General features: G+C 41.4%; 1 pseudogene; it reads right to left on the bottom strand.

The window, feature by feature from the left end:
- LOC112703939 (protein transport protein Sec61 subunit gamma-1-like) lies at positions 1–366 on the bottom strand (annotated as a pseudogene).
- Between the last annotated feature and the right edge of the window lie 6,055 nt (positions 367–6,421).

The following is a 6,421-nucleotide window of genomic DNA, read 5'->3' as shown; positions in this document are numbered from 1 at the left end:
CTAACCAAATCCGACGATGATGTTGTTAATGGGAATGAAGATGAGCTTGACGAAGAAGCCAACGAATCCCATACCCGATTGCAGTATTAACAGTAACCTTGTAATATTCTACAAACGAAAAGGAAAAATTCAGATTCACAGCATCGAGATTCAAATCAAAATAATCATAATTAAATTAATAAAAAAAAAGGTACCTTTGTCATCGGGTTTATGGCAACGCTTGATGAGCCTTACGTTGTCCTTGGAGAACCCTTTGAGAGGTTCGAACACTGAATCAATGGCGTCCATTGTCTATCTTGTGCTTTCGAAACTGAAATTGAATTTTGACGAAGGAAGAGAGTCTATATTTAGTTTAGTTATCTACAATACACATTGAATGGGCCAATGAGGTGATGCCATGCTGGATTATTCACGTCATATTTATATTTTCTTATCTTATTACTTATCTAGTTTACATAAGATTATTATTTAAATAAATTTTTTAAAAGAGATTATTATTTGTATTATATTAATTTGAATTACTTTTTGTAACACCCTCACTACCAAATGTCACGCTTTCGGCTGCGCCACTCTGATAGCAAGAAGTATTACGACTACTTTATATATTAGATATTAAGATAGGAGCCTGTGACTCGACACCGTATCGCTGATTTCTTTGAAAACCGGAAATAAATACTTTATCTTAAAAAAAACAAACACATATATTCATATACAAGATTTCTTACCTAATAGCTTATAAAATAATATACATATAAAACACAAAACTCCTATCCCTGTTACAGAATTGTAATAACAAAGACGAGGGAAGAAAAATAATCTAATTAATACAACATATGTAAACCAAAAATGAAATATCACTCTTTATAATAGTTCTTCATCCGATTCCTGAAAAGGTAAAGCTATAGGGGGTGAGAACCTAACCACACGGTCTCACCACGAAGTTTCAGAATTGTTCTAAGATAATATTTAATAAGAAAATTGTTTTCAACCTCAGTGATTATCATTGCCTTATGAATCTTTTAAAAACCAATAGCTAATCATTCAAAAATCTTTTCAAAAAAATGATATTTAATCTTTCAGAAATCCAAAATCTTTCTTCTCTTATAAGAAAATCTTAATCAGAAACCAACTACGCAATCAATCAACATAATCATCAATTCAGTACCAAAGCTCATTCTCAAAAGTAGCACACCAGGTCAAACATAGGCAAAACAGACAAAGAAGCACAAGTTTAGGTAGCAGTTACAGCAAATAGTTCAGGTAGCAGTTAAGAACAGTTTAGCAATTAGGCAAACCAAAACAAGTTCAAACCCAAACAAAGCATACAAAAGCATATGATGCATGCTTGTCCTATGGCTATTGAGCTCATCTGTCGGTTATCCAGCCAACCCGACAAGTCCGAAAAACTTAGACTGTTCCCCGACGTGCATCCCTATGAGTCTATGCATAGCTTTTTCTCAAATAATCAATATTGCTCAATGGGGGTAACATTCCCAGGAATTTATAGTGCCCAGTCACCCTTACATCGTAGGGTCAACAAGGGATTGAGTCTCAACCTGGAGCAAGTGGTGGCATGCCACTGCGTTTACCCAAGGAAACTCGTGTCTCAGATAATTTAATTTCATAAGCCATATAAATAATTCATTCAACATTCATCAATGTCTAAGTCATTCTCAACATCATCATCATTCATCAATCCATATCTTATTTCCAAATTCATTCAAAATCATATTTCAAAGAAAATCCTCATCATCCTTCTTTCCATTCCGTTCACTAACAATTCCCAATCCAAAACATAACTCTTCCTTTGATAAATAAAGTAATCTTAAACCATATAATGCTTAAAATTAAACCTTTTAAAATAACTACTCCAAATGACACTTCTAATTTTATAAAATTCGACAACATGTCCTCTAAAACTTGGATTTTGCCACCCTTTTCGGGTCCCAACAAAACCATTTCTCAAACTCCTTTCAACTCAATTTCAAAATCAGATCAATTTCAATATCTCAGACCATTTTCAATTTAAACTCATTTTTCAACAAATCAAGCTCATTTCCAATATTATAATTCTTTCCAGATCTCAATTCATTTCCAACAAAGCCAACTAACATTTACTCAAACCCTTTCCAACGGTTTCAAATCCGAGTCATTCACAAATCTCAAGCCGTTTCCCAAACTCAAATTAATTCTAACATCAAATCATCTTCTAAGTCTCAAATTATACTTCATAAACATTCAAATAAGATTTTCAAATTAATCTTTCACTCACTATCTCAATACCAACTCAATATTCAGAAATAGCCACAGTCAAGTAAGCAATCACATTCATTCAAAGCAATTCAGTTCAATTCATAAGACTCCATAATCACCAAAATTATTTATTTGCTTAAATATCAATTTATAACAATTCTTAAGAATAAAAATGAGTTTAATGAAAACGCCCCTACCTCGCGAAACCACTAACCAAACGCGTCGAAGAATTCCTTTTTCCTCATTTCGAAATCAAACGGCATTGACTCCGACTATTTCCCACAGCCGTATAGCCCAAAAAGCACAATTCACAACAGAACTCGACCCTGAGACATTAAAGTCGCATAAAACTCAGAAACATATAATTGAATACTAACGCGAGGGTTTCGAAACAGAAACACTTACTGTACTAAGAGAATGAAACAACGGCAGTGGTATTAGTTACACTGAAAACTCTTTGCAACAACACCATCAAACACGGCTCTATAGTTACATTGGTTCAACCCTGAAACGTGAATACCCAAAACCCTCAACAAGCATATAACAACAATAACAATAAGGATTTTAGTTAGGAATTCACTACAGTTATGAAAAAACAGAACGATAGAGCGGCAACTACATCAGTACTGCCGCAACTAGAAGCAGGAGCAGAACGGAAGACAACGGTGATCCGGGACAGGGACGAATTGCATCAGAACCATAATATCAACTCCGATGTCCTTCTCCAGCATCAAGGATGACAGTTTAGCTTACCATCATCAACAGCAACGAGCTAGGATCCAGATTGACGACGATGACGGCATCACTAAACAGGAACATACACTATTTTATCTAGAATAAAAATATAGAGAAATAAAATCGGGAAGCAGAGTATGAGCAGGAGTGTTACAGTTTCAAGAATGGAATTGGAAACGCAGGGGAAGCTGCTGTCGAGCAATATCAGTGGCGTTTCCCTTCAAGCTCGATGGTGATTGAACTGTGACAGCGAGCTCCCTTCGACGGCAGCGCTGACAGCGGTGCACGGCGTTGGCGGGGACGACTCCAACGCAGTGACGAAGACAGAGCTTCTTCTCGGTCAGCGGCTTGCAACTCAGTTTCCTCCCAACATCGTTCTTCCTCTCCTCTTCGTGGTTCTGTTTTCGACGGCGGCGACACCACCCGCGACGGGTTGGCTGCGATGGACCCCTGGCGGCAAGACGCGATGGCTCTCAACGCATGACTTCTCTCCTCTCTGCGAACAGTGGTGGCAACGACGTGGAGGACGGCGATGAGCTGGGCGCGACGGTGGCACGGTGGCGGAGCAACTGGACGGCGTAGAGTGCAGCTCCTTCCCCTCCGATTCCGAGCTCTCACTTCTTCCTCAGCTCTCTCAGAAGCTCTCCTCTCCTCTCTGTGTGTGTGTGTGTTTTGGGAGAACGGGGGGTTAAGGGGTTAGGGTGTGTGAATCGGGGAAATTAGGTTTTCTGAATGAATTTGGGGATTTCAGGATTTAGGATTAGAAATTAGGATTTTATAAAAGAATATGGATAGATATTGTTATGGTGGGTAACCAGAGATTAATGGGCTAGATGGCGTTGGTTGGCCCAATCGTGTGAAGGAGGAGGCTTTCCAATGGGTCTGCAACTCGGGGACTCCCGTCCGACTTGTACTCGTGAAAGAATGGGGAGTGGTACCTGCAAAGACACTCCGATGCTTAAGTTAGCAAGGGTGTAAGCAGGTCTAGAGAGTATTGGGACTTAGAGATACCTGAGGGGTGTCAGTGTATTTATAGTGGTGAACCAATAACCACCGTTGAAGTAGTGCCTCCTTTTTAGGGTGTTAACCATCCCATTATCTTAGGGCGGTTAGGATATGGCTCTTGGAAGTTGTTAGAGAGATTCTAGGGGCAGTTACTCATTTGAATGAGTGTTTATCTGCCAGCTAACCCTCGTGCCCGACTTCTTTAGAGCAAGTCGTGATGAGAACTGACTTCATAGGACGAAGGTTGGTATTCGGTGAGGCTCAATCCATGGGATTAAGCCTTTTGTTTGGACTTGGGCCTTTACTGTTGGGCCAGGGTATGAACAGTGCCCCTACTCGAGCCCAATTTTCTTTTCAAGATTTGGGTTCGAGTATTCTACTCGGGACCGTAGCCGACTTGTTGGAGGACCGACGTGATGGTCTGAAACCGACGTGACTTTTTGTGTCCTTTTGGTTCTGACAGTTACGTCTAATCAAGCGTCGTGTCCGTTAGGGATGTGCGTAGGGATTGATGGTCTTGGTAACGGTGCATTCTCATTAATGACTACCCCGCTTTTACCATTATGCCCCTTAGCATGTTATAAATACTTTCCCTCTCTTTCATTTTTTCGTTTCTGCGGTTTTTCAAATTTTCTCTTCCTTCGTTCGTGCTGCACTCTTGTGTTTCGGAGACTTTTGCTTCTTCCAACCTTCATTTTTGGATAAAGGTTAGCTTTTCTTCTTCTGTAACATGCCTTATATTTGCATGCTTTTATTGTAGATAGATAGGTTGGTTTGTAGACTTTAGTTCCGTATTCCCTCCCTTTAGAGACCGTGTTTTTAATTTTTCTTTTCTTTTCCTTTGTAGGTTTTTGTCACCCTTTTTAAGAAAAGAAATGGCTTCCGTAGATGTTCTTTATATGTGGGTTGATGTCACGGTCCTAGGGGAGGAACCTTTGGTTGATACCGAGTTTATCACCCATCTTCGTACTCGCCACAGAATTTGTACCTCTGAGGAAGACGAGCCGAAGTATGAATTGGTGGTCCCGGGTCCGGAAGACCGGGTTTATTTCGGGAGGGCCAATGAGGCGGCCCCTCATTTTTTCTTTATGTATGAGTGTATGATCACCCGTTTGGGTGTTTTTCTTCCTTTTTCAAATTTCGAGATGTCTATTTTGCATCACTGTCGAGTTGCCCCTACTCAGCTTCACCCCAACTCTTGGGGTTTTTTGAAAATTTATCAATTTATTAGCCAGGCTTTGGAGTTCCCGACCTCTTTGAAGATTTTTTTTCTATCTTTTTCATATGACCAAACCCTTTAGTGGGTTAAACAATAAGCAACAGTGGGTGTCTTTCCGAGCCATACAAGGTCGGAGAGTTTTCACCCTTTTTGATGAATCTTTCCATGACTTCAAAAATTATTTTTTCAAAGTACAAGCTGTAGAGGGTCACCACCCCTTTTTCCTGGATGATAATTCTTCTCCTCGCTTTCCTTTATATTGGCTGGAAGCCTCTCCCTGCGAGAAATATGGTCTAGACGACCTGGATGAAGTAGAAGTGGCCATTGTGGGGTTCCTCCGAGAAGTGTGGGGGAGGGCCCCATATTTGGACACTAAAAAGTTTCTCCAGGGGTCTCCGACCTTTGTCCAGGCACAGCTAGGTAGCTTTCATTTGTTTGTTAGGTTTCCGACTTGTCTGACTGACTTTTCCGACTTGGCTTAATCTATCATCTATTGTTTTTTCAGAGATGGCGAAGACAAATGCTCAGGAGTCTTATCAGAGAGTCCAGGAGGCCAGAGCAAGGTCTCGCGCCAAGACTGGTGGTGCTAAGGCGGTTATCTCTCCTCCTCCTCCTCCTCGAAACGTTGGGACTCCTTCCCAGCCCATTGTGATTTCTGCTTCGGTTTCCTCTCAGCCGCCCCCCTCCGCCCGACTTTCTCTTGAGCCAGAGAAGAAGAAGCGCAAGACCTTAGAGTCTGGCCCTTCCGAGGTTAAGGCAGATGCTCTTGCATTCGGCCGAAAGAACATCTACCCCCATGTTCGCATAAGCATGGATGATGTTTCTGTTCGGAGCCACCTTACCACTCTGGTTGAGGAGAGTCTTAAGGCGGCGGGGGTTTGCGGCAAACTCTTAGATATTTTTGAGAAGGTTCCCCTCAGCTCTTTGGGAATGACCTCGAAGGTCGAAGAGTTGGAAGGGAGGCTTCTTATGTTTCAAGAGCATGAGAGGGAGTTGAAGGAGGAAGTCGCCAAGTTGAAGGGGGGAGAGATAACCTCCGATGCAACATGGAGATGGACTTGAGGAAAACAGCGCAGGCCAGCTATCGAAGTTTATTTGAAGATCTTGTGTCTGTGAAGAATGATCTGCTGAATTCTCGGAAGGCCTATACCGAGTTGGAGGACTCTATTGCTGATGGCGCCGAGGAGGCTTGGAGGATTTTTAAGGAGC

This window comes from Arachis hypogaea, chromosome 7 (genome assembly GCF_003086295.3).
Source record: "Arachis hypogaea cultivar Tifrunner chromosome 7, arahy.Tifrunner.gnm2.J5K5, whole genome shotgun sequence".
Classification (NCBI taxonomy): domain Eukaryota; kingdom Viridiplantae; phylum Streptophyta; class Magnoliopsida; order Fabales; family Fabaceae; genus Arachis; species Arachis hypogaea.
This window is presented reverse-complemented; position numbering and strand designations above follow the sequence as displayed.